Below are 18,066 nucleotides of genomic sequence, written 5' to 3'. Positions count from 1 at the left end.
GATTATAGATATAATGTGGTACAGCAGATCTCTCCAACTTCCTCATCTGGCTTAACTGAAACTTTATGCTCACTGATTTGTAACTCCCCATGACCCCTTCCCCTCAGCCCTTGGTAACCACCACATTTTAAATTTTTTATCTTCAAATATATTTAGTTGCTCAGAGTTTGATATTCAGAAAAAGCTAAATGTAATGACTAATTATTATGGTGTTCATATTAGCTACAGATTAATAGTAAAAAGTTAGAATTAAACAGTCACATTCTTTTTTTTATAAATGAAATTGATTTTAGTAATATAAGTTTTTTTGGCTGTGCCCTGTGACATGTGGTATCTTAGTTCCCCAACCAGTGTTCAAACCCATGCCCCCTGCAGTGGAAGTTGGAAGTGCAGAGTCTTAACCACTAGACCACCAGGGAAGTCCCAGGTCATTTATTCTAACTTTGCAAAAACAAAAAACAAAAAAACCCCTCAAGTTTCTGTTATAATTCATAGTTAATTGCATTATAACATCTCATGGATGATTGATAAAGAATAAAAAGAAAGAAGTCATCTTGTAAAGACACTAATTGATTCTTGCAGAAGTTGGATAAATTTAAAAAATATACCTTCTTGGTTACAGTGATATCAGGTATTTGAATTTACTTTGCATATTTCTAATTTAACCTGATTTGATTTTTCCCCCTAAATCTCAACATATGTATTACATTCTCTAGTATGCTCTGGGTTATCCATCTTTTCAATTGAGTTCTTACTTGTTTGGAAAAAAAGGAGGAAGCAGTAACTACTTAAGGACAAGAAGTATTTTCAGACACACGCATACATAGACTCCATGTAATTTAGGACTGTTTAACTTACATATTATTTAAGCGTGTTTTTTGACTTCAAACTCCTAGTTCTAATAAGTAAACATGTACATTTAAGATATCAGCTGCTCTGAGAACAACGCTTTTCCTCCCTTCCTCCTTAATTCCACCTTAACACATCTGCAAAGACGAAAGGAAACCAGCTCACATTTTAGCCCCTCCTACCAAGGATAAGACTTGAACTTCTCTGTGGTGCCGGGCTGAGAAAGGATCCTGACAGAAAGCTAGAGGCGTAAAGGAGCCTGAGGAATCTCATTGTAACTCTGGGAACTGTAAGCAATATATTTACTCTTCCCTCGCTCGCTCCACTTCTCTCTCCCGCCCTCCCTAGCTTTTAGTTTGTATCTTGCTTGGAAGGAAGAAAGGACGAAGGGAAGCCTAGGATTCACCGCTGTGAAAAGTCTGCATGTCCTCTGAGTTTTGAAATGAGATACAGATCAGGGACCTTAATTTCCTTCTAAGAAATGCCAGTTTGCTTTCCGGAGTCTAAATGCACTGTGGAATCCGAGGATAAGGATTTCCTTCATGTACAGCGCAGAAAGAAAGCGAACGTTCAGAAAGGCAGTAAGGGGGCTCTACTTAGCGCTCCACGTGACGCCACGCGGTGGTTGCCTATTCCCATCATTGAGCAGCCTGATCTTTGACAGCCCTAAGGATATTTAGCGAAGAAATTTATCAACTAATTTAAGGTTTAATTAAAAAATAGTCATTTCGGTTACTTATGCAAAGCATTCCTGGGTATTTAATGTGTGGCAGTGTTATGCGAAAAAACAAACAACACTGAAAAATTAATTGTATACTGACTGGTATTCTGATTCGTCCTTCTAAGTTATTTGACATGCCAGGAGAACAGAGCTCGAAACAAGATATTGGAAAAGATTTGCTCAAATAAGAAAGCTAAGTTTTGAGTGTGAATACTATTTTAGTAATTTTGTATTGGAAGCATTTGTAAAAAAAAAAAAAAAAAAAAAGGCATTTGGATTTGAAATAATAGTGGTTTAACTTAAGTTTCCTATAACTTGTACTCATTTTAATCTTAAAATTAGTCATTTTTACCTCAAAAACTAGGACAAGAAATGCTCTTTATGTTGGTTGATGATGTAAGCACTTATTCATCTAAGGCAGATGGAGAATACTAGAGGCGGACCATTTGGATGGGTGTCATTTCTAAGTTACGATATTTGCATATATGACCCTTTGGGTTCAAGGAGAATTTCTGTTTTGTTTTGTGTCTGTTTGTTGCATAAATTTGGAATTGTAGCCTAAGAGATGTTTGCAGGGAATAGTAGTGAAAGAAACCTTGTTAAGAGTTTTAAAATTATGTTCTAGAGATCTCTAGACCTTTCCAGTCAAGTTTGATATTGAGATTAAACAACAGGTATTTGTTTCTTTCAGTGAGCAGAGGAAGAGTTAAATTTTAAATTAAGCAATAATTGTGAAATGCATAGAGAAGTGTTTAATCTGCATTTGCTCAAAGCAGCTTTACAAACTTCCTGTAGGGGAAGCACATTTTATGGGATAAGAAACTATGAAACCTATTTAGTAATTTTCCTTGTCCCAATTAAACATAAATGAAAAATATCTCAAAAGTGACTTGCAATGTTAAAATGCTTTTTTTTTTTTTTTTTTTTTTTTACATTTTACGTTTATCAGTTTCTTGCTAATAGTACCTGATAAAGTTCATCCCACAGAGATACTTTGGCCTGTGTAAATTTTTAACCCATCAGTATCATTCCTAGTGTCTCTGCTTAGAAAGCAAAGTCATAAAATGAAATCATTTGCATTTAAAAAAAATATCTTCCAGGAATAAAAAAGAGGAAGACAGAATTAGCTGTTTCGTTTTCCTCTTTTATGCCTTTTTATTTATCATCAGTTGTTTTCTTCCTCTTGCTTGCAGATTTTATAGCGTTAGTTATTCTCAGCTTCTTCTTTTTTGTTTGTTTTATCACAGACCCTTTTACAAATCTTATGAAAGCTGTAGACTCCTTCCTAGAATAATGACACTTTTGCTCCTCAAACATGCACAAATTTTGAAACACCTTTAGGAATTTCACAAATCCCCCAAAACGATTCATGTCGTGTGAAAACATAGTATTTCTTAGAAATTCGGAGCTTTCTGACGATTTCAAATAATTAGCAAATTATTTTACTTGTGAGTAAAGAACTGCCTCACAGTGAATATTGCACATATTCAGTTAGTGTTCTGGAACTCTAAGTAATTGGTATAATGGAAAAACTGCTGCCTGGAAACCAAATGACCTAGATTCTAGACTCCACCCCGATAGTAATTAGCTGTACAATATTAAGCTTGCCATTTTTCTATAACATCTTATATTTTTTATTGCTGAATGCAATAAGTAAAACATAATAGGGAAGTAAGATACAAGTTATTTTTTATTGGATTGTGGGATGTCTATATTTGCTGCTTTTGTTCCAAAATTCCGAATGATATTTCCCAGCATAATTATGTTTTATAACATTCTTGTTTATTACAAAGATAATTCATGCTTACTGTTTAAATCCTGTTACATATAGAAATTGCAAAGAAGAAAAGGAAAATTGAACATATAGTCCCCAAAAGGGGTAACTACTTTTTTTTAAATTTATTTAATTTTAGTTCACTTTAATTTTATTTTTATTTTATTTTTAATTTTATTTATTTATTTATGGCTGTGTTGGGTCTTCGTTTCTGTGAGAGGGCTTTCTCCAGTTGCGGCAAGTGGGGGCCACTCTTCATCGCGGTGCGCGGGCCTCTCACTATCGCGGCCTCTCTTGTTGCGGAGCACAAGCTCCAGACGCGCAGGCTCAGTAATTGTGGCTCACGGGCCTAGTCACTCCGCGGCATGTGGGATCCTCCCAGACCAGGGCTCGAACCCGTGTCCCCTGCATTGGCAGGCAGACTCTCAACCACTGCGCCACCAGGGAAGCCCGGTAACTACTTTTAAAAAAAAAAAAAAAAAAAAAAAAAAAAAGATTTATTTGGTTGTTCTGGGTGTTCGTTGTGGCAGGTGGGATCCTTAGTTGCAGCTCATGGGCTCCTTAGTTAGGGGCAGATGACCTCCTTAGTTGTGGCACATGGGCTCCTTAGTCGAGGCAGGCGGGCTCCTTAGTTGTGGCATGCGAACTCTTAGTTGCAAGGGGTAACTACTTTTAAAATGTTATTCATTCAATCAAAATATTTATTGGGTAACTAGCATGCATCAGCACAGAGACAAGGAATTCATGTATATACATCTATTTATGCCTCTAGACATTTTTCTACACATACACTCACATGTAGATTTTACAAAGTTGTGATCACACTTGTTAAAAGATAAACTGAGGCATATTAAAAATTTTGAGTTCATTTGAGCAAAAATTGATTGGCATGGGGCAGTGCCCAACCAGAAGTGGTCAGGAGCACTTCACTGACGTGATATGTGGGAGAGAATTTTATAGAGAAAAAGCAGAAGCAAAGTAAGGAATTTATGGATTGGCTACAGAAGCTTAGTTGGCTGTTTGTGAATGACTGTCCTTAGGTTTCAATTTTGTACCTTCGAGGCATTTACCGGCTTAGAGTTTGGTTTGCTGATGTAGACTGCAGTGGCATTAGAGTCACCGTAGTCTAATGGCCTCCTTGTTTAATTAATATAGCACACTGCTGATGCTGTTTCATAACATGCTTCCACTCAATCATGAGATTTTCTCTTAAAACATATTTTTATATTCATGCGTTATTTTATATTCATTCATATCTTAAATATTACTAAGTCCCTACTATGTGTCAGTCACTATGCAAGTGATGGCGACCTAGCCATGAGCAAGAGAGTATGGTTCTAAGATGTAATTTTTAGTCTATGGACATGTTGTACTGGCTGATTATAAATTGCTGGATATTTAGGTGGATTAAAGTTTTCTACTGTTATAAATAGTGTTTCATTTAGGACCTCAATATAAATGTTTGTATACATCTCTGTTTATTTCCTTTGGATAGATTCTTAAAATGCATTTTTCAAGTTCTAACAAAAGTTCCACTAATTACAGGTTATGAGATCATAAGCCAAATGCTTTATCAAAATTTTCTTTTCTCAGCTGTAAAAGAATAATAATAATAATAATAATAATAATAATAATAATAATTGAGTATTTGGAGGATTTAAAAAGCATTTAGCAAAATATTGTAGAGTACTTGTTATTATTTTTGCCATTTTGCTCTTGAGAAAGATTGGATCCATTTATCAGTAGTATAAGAGAGTAGAATTTCCCTAAGCCAACATTGTGTTATCACTCAAACAGAACAAACAACAACAAATCCAAAAACTGAGACAATTGTTATATGAAAATGGTATCTTGTTTAAATTTGCATTTTTTTTCAGGAATGAGGTTGAACAGTTTTCATGGTGGACACTTGTATGCCTATGTTTACGAATTGCATCTTTCAATGTGATTTTTAAATCTTTTTTCAGTTTTAATTTCTAATATGGTAAATATCAATGGATATAACTCACATAATCAAAGGCCCTTTGGGGTCCTCAATAATTTTGAAGAGTGTTAGGGGTCTTAACATGAAAGGCTAAATTTTGAAATGGAAATAGAAGTTCTGTAAACATTGCTTTTTTCAAGTTTAGAGGATTGTTCTTATTGTTTCCTGATACCCTTTCTTTAACAATGGGTGAGATGAATCGAAAAATGAAAGCAAGTCATTCTTATTCTCACAGTCTGTCATCTTCTACAAAATTCAGGGAACTTAAAGAGGTTTCCGAGAAGAGGGCCAAAACCCTTGTAGAATCTCCCACAGCTTTAGGAACATCCAGACTTGCTTAATGCAAGAAGATGGAGCTAGAGGTAGGTCTAAAGGTTACAGGATGATTCTTTTGAAAGGTTTTGTAAGAAAAATGGTGTCCATGTTTGTCAAGAACCAACTTAGACAAAATGAATATAAGCTTTAGGCCGTTCATCTTGTACTCCTTGGCGACTAGGGCAGTGACAGTTGGGAGAACCAAAAGGTTGGTTCAGGGATTCTTTCCAAAGAAGACATTAAATAGAGCAGATATTGTTCCTGCCTTTTGATACCACTACTTGCCTGAGAAAAAGAGATGTGCCCAAATTTTGCTACTCTTGCCACTCTGTGGTTCTCAGTTTTTTGGATTCTCTGTGATTCTTAGTCTACCCTCAGAACAATTCTTTGAAAATACAGTTTATTTCTCCTCTATACAAATATAAAATAAGCTTAAATATTGATAATTCAGTGCTTACCATAAGCAGATTTATGAAGCTGCACCACCAGTCTGATCACTTATTGAATGAAAATAGCTTTAGAGAAACTCAGCAATCACCTGTAAGTGATCCCGGTCAGAGTTTAGTAACCACTGAGTCAAAGATGAAGGGCTGAGAGACCAAGTTGCACTCATTTTCCTTCCATTCCCTTCTTAGGGGGAAGGGAATGCACTTGTAAATCAGCTGCTCCCTTTTCCTTAATCTTCCTCTTCATTTGTTTGACTTCTGGAGTCTATAGGGAAATTTAGGTATTTTAGGTAACAGTATGTTTTGAATTAGAAAACAAATATCCATAATATGTGTAATTTCAGTATTCCATAGTACGAAAAACTCAGGTATTTATAACACTCAGGTTAGTTTTCATTTTATTATTTAATTTACAATCTGTTTTCTGATTACCTAGTTTGAAAAAAAAAATCAGAGGGACAATAATCCCTTTCGTTTGCATAGCATTTTGTGGTTTATAAAGAGATTGCTCAAGAACTATATTCCCATAATAACCATGTAGGTTAGCAGAGCAGATACTCACATTTTGTAGATGTGAAAAGAGAAGTGTTGGAAAGTTAAATAGCTTATTTAATATCTGAGTCTTATGATTTCCATTTTGATGCATTTTGTATGCTTCAATTAACTAATTGGTTTATATTTCCAGTTTTTGTTTTTTTTTTTTAAGTTCAAGGAAGGTTCTTTTTTTTAAATTAATTAATATATTTATTAATTTATTTATTTTATGGCTGTGTTGGGTCTTCGCTTCTGTGTGAGGGCTTTCTCCAGCTGCGACAAGTGGGGGCCACTCCTCATCGCGGTGCGCGGGCCTCTCACTGTCGTGGCCTCTCTTGTTGCGGAGCACAGGCTCCAGACGCGCAGACTCAGTAATTGTGGCTCACGGGCCCAGTTGCTCCGCGGCATGTGGGATCCTCCCAGACCAGGGCTCGAACCCGTGTCCCCTGCATTGGAAGGCAGACTCTTAACCACTGCGCCACCAGGGAAGCCCTATGTTTCCAGTTTTGATGCGTGTTATTTAAGACTGTCAACCTCCTCCTATTTGTTAACATCAGAAAAATTATAGGGGAAGAACCAGAAAGTACACATCCTAATGCACGTTTCCATATTAACTCAATTGTTCTGTTCTTATAACTGGATTACTGATTGACATAATAGAGGAAGTTGCACAAATTTAAGAATGATTGAAGAAGTAGCATATGATTTAGAATTTCTTATTTTGTAACTATTTAGAATTTTATAAAGATATATGCCACTTTAAGACAATAAAGTATATGAACTTTAATCCAAAAATACAAAAGAGACGTATTATGAGTTGTATAAGAAACACTAATTCTACCAACAGTTTTACTTTCATTTGGTAATAGAGTATTTTTTTAGAATATTCTGAGTATAACCTACAGAGCCTATGGTTCTCTTTGGCTCTCATTAATCCTGGTGGTTGGCATAAAGCATTTGTATCAAAATGGTTACTCTGACCTTGGATTTATCATTTGTAGAAAAAAATCATTATTATTTTACCTTTCTGAACAACCCAGTAGCTTATGGTATACCAGATATTCCTTTTCAGGAGTAAAAATCAACTTTAGTTACAACGTTGGCTTATTACACATATGTATAACTTCATAATAAATAATACATAGTAGGTCATGTTTGACTGTGATGCAACTGCACCACTAGAAACATTAGGTCAGCAAATGGCTTCTGAATTTCAGTCAGTAAATTGACACACCTCCTATTTGCCCCATACTTTTACATCCACAGCTTTAACAAGATAAGCAAGTTGGGCGCAGTACCTCGGCAATAAACTGGGATGTTAGACTCCGTATGTATTCTTGTGGGATTCCTGGATCTGTAATTGTAGAAGAGACAATGTCTGCCTGGGTTAGTCTAGGGGCAGGAAAATGATGTCTTTAAGTTTTCTTCAGGTTCTCTCTTATTTATTTATTTATTTATTTTTTGGCCGTGCTGCGCGGCATGCAGGATCTTAATTCCCTAACCAGGGATCGAACCAGTGCCCCTGCAGTGGAAGTGCGGAGTCTTAACCACTGGACCTCCAGGGAAGTCCCCAGGCTCTCATTTTTTTATTACTTGAAACAAAAGGGTAATCCATTTTGTGGACTGTTTACATGTAGTTGATGCAATATTATGAAAGTAGTAAGAAAAGTAATTTAGAGCAATTAAGTAAGAATTTATAGAAAAGTACTCTGGCGAAAAGTATCTAAAGATGCATGTGGTTATGAGGATATGCTGTGTAGATTCTGGCATCTATAATTAAGATATCTTAATATCCATCAGTCCGTTGTTATTATCCACCACAAAGCTCAAACAGGTATCCACTTCCTTTCCATTTAACTGTCATGAAGAAGAGGCAGATGAGTTTAAAACTGGTTGAGGTCATGAACTTAGATCTCAAAGAGGTAACACTAGGGCATTTCATGGAATAGTCTTCAAAATCACTACTTTCAGTGTATAATGGGAATTCATGTTCAAATATAACTTCAAAGTATCATTATATCATTGATTAGTAGAAGATGCTATTAACATTTTAGGAAGACTTCTCACAGCAAATTTAAATTCTAATTTAAAGAGATTTCTTAGTTAATTAAAAATTTAGTTGCAAAATATTAAGATGGTTGCTTATAATCTGCTGCTTGGTACTTATTTTTTGAGGTAGTGACAATGAGGGATTTATATTTAAAATATATAAAAGTCCACAATGTTTATATGAGATTTTTTTTTCTTATCCTTATCACTGATGATCCCTCTGTTGTCAATGAAAAGCAATAAAAGAATCAGTTTTGTGAAACTCATTCAGTGTTTGCAGAAAATTTTACTATCTGCTTAAATTATGTGTTAAATTGACAAGTTGGCTTGGTTGATTAATACCTTATGAGCTATTGTCACAATGAAAAGAGCATTCTTGTATAAATTACAATTTTCTGTGAAGAAAAGAATTTCTAGATACTATTTCATGAATATATGTAGCATGCCTAGGAAAAGAGTAGGAAAAATGTACCTTTTTAAATACTTAGAAAAAGAAGAGGTATTAGAAACAATTTAGATAGTCTGTACTCTCTTTTTCACTTAAGAATTTTACCTGTTGGGTCAAGAAAAAAAAAAGGCAGATGCTAATATAATCCAGGAATTTTTGATCACTGGGCTATGTGCATTTATTCCCTCACCAGTTCAGTATGTTTTAATTAATACTAACTACATGCTAGGTACTGTCCTACATTTACGGCACACATGGGTGAATAAAGAGTTAATTCCCACTTGGAGGAGAGAGATGATAATTAAGCAAATAATAAACAAATAATAAAAGAAGCAAATGGACTTTAATAGTACAGGCTAACCTGGGGAGGTGAAGGATGGAAAGGTTTCCCTGCGAGGTAAAATTTAAGCCGAGATGTGAGGGATGAGAAGCCAGGTGTGGGAGGTGCCTAGAGTGAGGTTAGTGTGGCTCAGATGGGGGTTCCAGGCAGAGAACAGCATTTGTAAATGAGCCTGCAAAGGAACAACCAAGAAATCAGATGGAAAACTAGTAGTTAGGATGATGCCATGGGAACAAAGGAGGGAAAGTGCTTCCAGAGAAACAGAGGATAGGAAAGTGACGACCATATTTGAAAACTTGGAGGTCATTAGTGGTCTTTTTTTTTTTTTTTTTAATATTTATTTATTTGGCTGCGCCAGGTCTTAGTTGCGGCATGCGGGATCTAGTTCCCTGACCAGGGATCGAACCTGGGCCCCCTGCGTTGGGCGCACGGAGTCTTAACCACTGGACCACCAGGGAAGTCCCTCGTTAGTGGTCTTGATAAGAGCAGTTCCAGTGGAGAGGTGGGGACTCAGTGAGATGGCAAAAAGGATAGGAGTGGAGGACTCTGGGGACATGGATAGGTACAGTGGGAACAAATGGCCCTTTAGAGAAATCTGTCAGTGAAACCCAGCATAAAAATGGAGACATGGAGGGAAAAGGAATATGGAGTTAAGGGAGACTGTAACAAAGCTAGCCAATCAGATTTTCCAATAGAAGGTAAAGGTTGATGATTCAGAAAAGAAAGGCATTGGGCTTCCCTGGCGGCGCAGTGGTTTGGAGTCTGCCTGCTAATGCAGGGGACACGGGTTCGAGCCCTGGTCTGGGGGGATCCCAGGTGCCGCGAAGCAACTAGGCCCATGAGCCACAACTACTGAGCCTGCGCGCCTGGAGCCTGTGCTCCGCAACAAGAGAGGCCGCGAGAGTGAGAGGCCCGCGCACCGCGATGAAGAGTGGCCCCTGCTCGCCGAAACTAGAGAAAGCCCTCGCACAGAAACGAAGACCCAACACAGCCAAAAATAAATAAAATAAATTAAAAAAAAAAACAAAAAACGGCATGGCCGTCAGAGGGAAGTCCTTGAAGAAGATAGAGGGATTTTGCGTCTAGAGAGCCACGTGTGGGGCTAGGTCCGCAACACCGGGAGGAACTCTGCCTCCTTCGTGACAGGGAGAAGGAGAACGCCAGTGCTTGGGCAGAGGAGTTTGCGGATTTGATGGTGGGAAGACGGGAACTTCCCCCTGGTGCCTTCTGTTTTCTCAGTGAAGGGAGATGAGGTCACAGCCAATAGTGAGGGTGGGGTGAGGCGAGAGACTTGAGGGGGAGAGGAAAGTCTTTCTAGCGTGGGACTTAAAGGGCACCAGAAAAACTTAGAAAGGCGTGTAGTGGTGAGAGCCTCTTTGAGTTCTGAGAATGTAAACCTAAGATTAAAAAACAGTCTGCCAGGTTAGGTCGTTTTTCTCCAGCTATGCTTAAATGCTAGGAGCAAACCCAGAGAAGCCAGAATGGCTGAGTTTTGCTAGAGTGGGTTTTTTTTTTTTTTTTTTTTGAGTGTGAATTTTTAAAGAAAGAAAATCTGGAAATCCTTAAAATGAACAACCAATACACTAAGCAAACAAAACAAAACACCTAAAACAAAAATGTGTAGAAATTCATGAACTTGTAGAGTACAGATCTTTTTATCTAGGGTAATTATTACCTAGTAAGGAACAGTCACAAATTGGCTTGATTTCCAGCATTTAGTCGGCAGGGATTCAGTCTTTGTTCCTTTCAAACTCTTGGTTTCCTTGCCTAGCCAACTGCTAGGCCCAGTTCTACACTTCAGCGAATCTCAATGCCTTTACCTGTTCCAGGAGCCATCATGCTAGGCTCCGTTTCCTTCCTAGTTGCTAGAATTGTTTTCAGTTCTGAATGTTTAACCGTGGCCTTGCCTGCCTTTCTTGGATATCTAGCTAAGTTCTTGTGTAGAGTTTATATGTTACCCCTCAACTTTGCCTACTTTACTCCTGCACTAAGGCCTCCTTAGTGCTCCCTGAAAGACAGTGCTTTGTAGACTTGCAACCATTACAACTCTGCAATGTAAAGAGGGCTGAAACATTCAGTAGTAATAATCGACCATCGAAAAAGAGGGTCTTTCTTTTACAGCTCTGTTAGCAGGATGTTCTTTCTTCAACCTGACAAAAATCCTTCATTTTGCAACTAAAAGTCATTTCCTTCTTTTTTTTTCAATCTTTAGAGTTTTAGAGAACAGCTGGTTATCATAATTACCATAATCAAACTGATATTTTTTTTAAGAACTAAAACAATTTCATTGAAATACTGACTCTCGTATTTCCTTGAAGTTTAAAAAAATCTTGTTTTAATAAATTTTTAATTCATTAGCCATTTCTCATAAATCCTTCTACTGAAGTGCTTTAGTTTTACACTGTGGATGGCCAGGTGCTTGCATGAATGGAAGCAGTGAGTCTGTGCGGGTCAGGCTGGGCAGGGAGGTGGGGAGGGGAAGCTCCTTGTGATCAGATGCACTTGAGTTTGCTTCTGGCTCAGATGTTTCCCAGATGCACTGCCTGGCCCTCAGGAGATGCCTCTTTGTCCTCCTTCCCTCCCTACCTCAATAAGACATGTCTATCATGTGTTGGAAAGTCATCCTACACTTTATTCCTGGTTCTGCCCATATTTCCTTAGGCTGTGGTATAGATATAGTTATCGAACTTCTTCCTGTCCAAAATGAAGGGGAGAGTTTAACATTGCTTTTGTTAATTTCATATGTTTGTAAAACCCATTGAGGCATTATATCTCATCAGCAGAAGCTCAACTGAAACATTCTTACAGATTTTATTAATATCCTTGGCACTGTTCTCCATTGTTGATCAAAGGTTGAGGAAACGTATATTGCACAATTTGGAGCAAATGAGTATTTCTAGTTCATTTCAACCTGTGTTTATTATATGTAACACCTAAATATTCAGATTGGGCTTACATGTTTATTATGGTGCTAGCAGAGGTAGATAGTACAAAAGTAACTTAGTTTTCTATTGCTTTACCCTTTATAGTGCTGAAAGTTCTTCTGTCTTAAAAAATTTTACATTGAACTTTAGACTTGCATAGATGTACTCCACAGAAAGGAGAGAGAGAAAACCCTTCAATGCGTACATTGAGACCATTTAAGAGGTCTACTACACTGCATAGATTCCATGCATTTCAATATAATTGGTTTCTTTTGTAAATCCAGAGTTTTTATTTTAAGAACTTTATAGTGTCAGACTATATCATGGGGCGTGTAGGCTTCATCAGACTGCCAAAGGGATCCAAGGCATAAAACATATTAAGAACTCCTGAGAATTTCCCCTCAAAGGCATACTTTCTATGTACAGAGTTCTTAATCCTGCAAAAGATTGAATTTCCTGTTTATTTCAAAAGTGAATTGCCATTCATAGTGTCTAGAAGCACGTTTCTAAAACTTCTTACAACCTGAAAAAAGAATTATGAACTTGAATTCCTATTGTATGTTACACAATCCAGGACTTGTAGAATGCTCGTGTCATGGTTAGTGGTTTAACTTCCCAGTAATCCATGAGATGGGTGGGTGTACAGTGCCTCTGATCTTACACAATTCCTGCGATTTTTTTCTGTCATTTTTTTCCACTTCAAGATCATAGTCAACATTCATATTTTAATTACAAGATCAACCTCATGGGCTGCTTGAAATAGTTATCCTGTTAGTTGAGAAGTAAAACAACTTCAAAATGTTATAACTCACCCAGTAATAAAATGGCTCTCATGAAACATTTAAGCCAGCATGATGGTTTTTCTGGGGGTTTTCCCTGGACTGTTTTCTTTAGAAAAAGATATGGCTTTCCCTGCTGTGGCAATCTTGGGTACGTCATAAAAAGAGGCAGCAATTAAGGAGGGAGTGGAACCCTCAACAAAACACAAATACTCCCTAGGGGAGCATATTTGCAAACCATCTGGTCTGGAGAAAGAAAGTTGCAGAAGTAAATGCACTTTTCAAAGCCCATTCCTTTTCCTGGCATTTTGTGCCACATTGTTAGGTATATTTCAAAAGCATTAACACTGATACCTCTCCATTATCAGTTTCTTTTAAGTAGAAGGTAAAACATTTTCCATTTTCTGAAAATGAACATAATAAACACTTGTCAATGTGATATTATTCCGTAGTGGTCTGTGTGGGAAGAGGAATTTTAAAAAACAATCCATGTTGCATTTGTAAGTCAACATCTTATAACTATGATTCACATCTAGAAAAATCTAAAAGATGAAAATGGCTCTTTTTAAGCTTTATTTGACCAATCACAGAGAGAAATTCAGTTGTTCATTTCCTTCAGATTCATATCTTGAGCCTACTTCACACCACCAGACAATAACTTGGCCATTTAAAATATTGGTCAAACTAAATTGTATACAAATGCTCTTTTAATTTTGGCTAAATTCCCTTTTTAGCCTGAGTATGCTGGTTGGGGATGGCAGTGGGGAGAGGAGAGGGTGTAAAGAAAGGGCACCTGGTTGAGAGTGGCGAGACAAGTTCAGCTGTTTCCCTAACTGGGTGAACTCTCTAGGTTTGTTTATATCTTTAGACCTCAGCTTACAAATTTGCACAAGGTCTGTCTAGGTGGTGATTATGACTGTTTCTTCCAATTCCAAAATTTTCTGACCTTAAAATACAGCCAGAGTAGCTGCTTGTTTTTGGCCACTGAAGAGGAAATGATGGAAAATAACAGCAAACTGGAAGGTCAGAGAAAGAAAACCAGAAAACTCTCTCTGGAGTGAGGAGACATTCTTGCTTTGTCTGTCATGCAGCGTATGAAACTGGGCCAGCCAGTTTTCTGGCCCTTAAAATAGTCAGGTTTATCTGGATTTGTACTTCCCAATTGTGAAGTGGTAAAATAAATTATATTATGCATTGTGTTTCATTTATGTACTCTGTGTGTGTGTGTGTGTGTGTGTGTGTGTGTGTGTGTGTGTCTGTGCGCTTTCAAAATAACCAGGTGAGGATGAGGGAGGCTGGTCCATCTAAATAATGCTGTGCTCTCTCTTCTTCTTTATCTCCTCACAATCCTAGTTTAGGTGCCTGTTGTATGATATCTGGACTCCTCTGGCTGGTTGCCCCTCCCTCCTCAAATGCCACCATTCTCCATTAACAACTGTATGCATCTTTGTTTAACTGTTATATTAATTATTATTAATATTATTGAACTGTGTTATAGACTGAATTGTGCCCCTCCCCATTCATATATTAAAGTCCTAACCCCCAGTCCCTGAGAATGTGACTGTATTTGGAGATTAGGCTTTTAAAGAGGTGATTGAGTTCAAATGAGACCCTTAGGATGAGCCCTCATCCAGTTGACTGGTGTGATTATAACAAGAGGAAATTTGGACACCCTAAGAGACACTAGGGGAGCATGGGTACAGAGGAAAGACCATGTGAGGATTCAGGGAGAAGATAGTATCTTCAAACCAAGAAGAAAGGCCTCAGAAGAAACCAAACCTGCTGGACACTTTGATCTTAGCCTTCTGGCCTCTAGAACTGTCAGAAAATGTTTCTGTTGTTTAAGCCATGTAGGTTGTGGTGTTTAATTATGGTAGCCCTGGCAAACTAATACAAAGTGTCACTTCCACCCTGCCCCCTCTCTCTTCCTGTCCTTTAGAGGCTTTTGTAGAATGGCAGAATGATGTAGAAAGAAAATCTGGTATGAGTCAGAGGGTCAGGATTCTAGGGCCAACTCAACGTTTCTCACCCAGATGACCTGGGGAATGTTGCTTAGTCTTTCTGGGAGACAATATTCTCTTGTAAAGTGTGAGTAAGGGGGACCATCTGCCTCAGTTTGAGTTTTCAGTGATTTTTAGACAAATCACTCACGCTTTATCTCTAAAATGGCAATAATAATCCCTCTCTTATTACGAAGACAAAACAAGATGGCGTATATAAATCACTTAGCACAATAACACTGGCATCTGGGAAATGCATAATGTGAACTTCTGAAATTAAGCTTTCAGATTAGTAATTGCTGAGATATCTTCCAGCTTGTCATTCCAGGTTCTATAATTACGCTCTACTTCCCCTTGATTATTTCTCAACCCAAAACCTCATCTATGGTCTAATCAGTTTTCCCCAGTAATCCATATAAATTCCAAGTTTGTTCATTCATCCTTTAGTAAATAGTAATTGGGTGATCACTCAGGGCCCAACAAGAATACAGGGAGAAGGAGACAAAACTTCCCTCTTGTTGTTCACAGCTAGAGGAGACATACCCTCTAAATAATAGTAATAGAGTACATAACACTGCGGTAGGAGATATCAAGGAGAAATACAAGGGTCCTAACCATGTAGATAAAGAGATGGTTTACTTCAGAGAGTGAGTTTATACAGAATCCTCAAGGACAGGAAGAGACTATCCTGCACAGAAGGTGTGTGGGGGAGGGAGTTCCCTGGTGGTCCAGTGGTTAGGACTCTGCGCTTTCACTGCCAAGACCTGGGTTCGATTCCTGGTCCAGGAACTAAAATCCCACAGGTCGCACGCAGCGTGGCCAAAAAAGAAAAGGTATGTGGGAGAGAGGTAAGGAGGGTTTTGGGTGGCTGGGTGGCACCGGTGAGAGCCTGAGATGGGATGGGGCATCTCCACTGTGGCGGCAGCTTGCTGCTCATGGCCTTTTCCTAGAGCACATGTTTCTACCCCCTTTTCTAGACATCTAGGCCCTTTTGTGGTTTCAAATATCAGCTCAGGTATTTGCCTTTTCTAGCAAGCCTTGTTTATTTTAAACCAGTTGAATCTTTCTCTGCTCTGAAACTCCAATAGATATTCCATATATATTTGTCAAGTTAAACAATGAACTTTCAATAATACAAATTTGAGAGATGAAGAAGCAGTGTCAGTGGCCTAGGAATAAAAACAAAGTGGAAAAATTCAATTCAAAAGGAATAGTGTGGATGGACATCAGTGAGGGACCACGCATCTCACTGTGGGACCTGAGAGGCATGTACCATACTCTTGGGTTCCTGGCTTGAGAAATAGACCCAGTTCATTAATCTGTGCCTTTGTATCTGATGGCATGCTTGTCTATTTCCTTGGGAACAGGGCAGTTCTCTTAACAGGTTTTCTGTATTAAACTTAGGGTACAGCCTGAGAGACAGTTCTAATATAAAGCAGCTCATGCACTTAATTCTTATTGTTTCTTCATTCCTCTGTGCCTGTGGATGATATCAAACTCTTTGCTTAGCCTAGGTTTTAAAAAAGCAACAGCAAAATAATTTAAGAATTTAAAACTTTATTAATGCCCTAGTAACTTTAGTAATGCCTTGGTATATATGAATGATGATGATGGAAACAATAATGCACTTCATGCCCTCATGCTTTTAGAACATCTTTCTATATCCAGAATAATGGAGAAAGCTTTGAATTTTAAAGCAGATAAATCAGAGCCATATATATATATATATATATATATATATATATATATATATATATATATATATATATATATATATATATATATATAAAATGTAATGGATCAGGAACAGCAGGATTTTTAATCTCTATTAAAACTCATTGTTGAGTGTGATAAAGTACACAGTCTTTATAAAATGTGCTCAACAAATTTGCCTACTTGAATTTCTTAGAAATCTCCATAGAACAAAATAAGTCTCAGGAACTTGGGGGAAAGCATCAGTTTCCTAAAAAACAATAACAAATGATAATTTTGTATATTTATGACCCACTAGGTACGATGCTTAATGATTGACATACTTTTTCTCATTTCATCCTCCCACTGCCTCTGTGAGGTGTGGGGACCATTTCCCCTATTTTATAGAGAAAGAAACAATTGTAATTGTTTTGGGGCTCCATGAACTGCACCCATATAAGACAGCAAACTTAACTGATCAATGTTGTCTGTGTTCTGATGCTCCATCCATTATCTGTTCCCCATCTCTCGCCCTCTCTTCAGGCCTTCCTATTCCCTAAGACACAACAATATTGAAATTAGGCCAATTAATAACCCTACAATGGTCTTTAAGTGTTCAGGTGAAAGGAAAAGTCATGTGTCTCTCATTTTAAATCAAAAACTAGAAATAAGTTTAAACTTAGTGAGGAAGGCATGTTGAAAGTTGAGATCAGTCAAAAGCTAGGCCTCTTGTACCAAACAGTTAGCTAAGTTGTAAATGCAAAGGAAAAGTTCTTGAGGAAATTAAAATGCTACGCTAGTGAACACCTGAATGATAAGAAAGTGAAACAGCCTTATTGCTGATATGGAGAAAGTTTTAGTGGAATGGATAGAAGATCCAACCAGCCACATTTCCTTCAGCCAGAGCCTAATACTGAGCAAGGCTCTAACTCTCTTCAATTCTATGAAGACTGAGAGAAGTGAGGAAGCTGCAGAAGAAAAGTTTGAATCTAGCAGAGGTTGTTTCATGAGGTTTCAGGAAAGAAGCCATCTCTAAAACGTCAAAGTGCAAGATGAAGCAGCAAATGCTGATGTAGAAGCTGCAGCAAGTTATCCAGAGGATCTAACTGAGATCATTAATGAAGGTGGTTACACCAAACAACTGATTTTCAATGGAGATGAAACAACATTCTAATGGAGGAAGATGCCATCTAGGATTTTCATAGCTAGAG

The 18,066-nt window shown here is 37.7% G+C and overlaps 1 protein-coding gene across 2 annotated transcripts in view; it reads left to right on the top strand.

Annotated features, from left to right (window-relative positions):
* The first annotated feature begins 1,042 nt into the window (after positions 1-1,042).
* The window catches only part of PLA2G4A (phospholipase A2 group IVA), a 164,623-nt gene continuing 147,599 nt past the window's right edge, over positions 1,043-18,066 (top strand). For both annotated transcript variants that reach the window (XM_061185609.1, XM_061185608.1), the window contains exon 1: positions 1,043-1,138. The gene's annotated coding sequence lies outside the window, so the exon portion shown is untranslated. The remainder of the gene's footprint in view (positions 1,139-18,066) is intronic.

The sequence above is a fragment of the Eubalaena glacialis genome, chromosome 3 (assembly GCF_028564815.1).
Source record: "Eubalaena glacialis isolate mEubGla1 chromosome 3, mEubGla1.1.hap2.+ XY, whole genome shotgun sequence".
Taxonomy (NCBI): domain Eukaryota; kingdom Metazoa; phylum Chordata; class Mammalia; order Artiodactyla; family Balaenidae; genus Eubalaena; species Eubalaena glacialis.
This window is presented reverse-complemented; position numbering and strand designations above follow the sequence as displayed.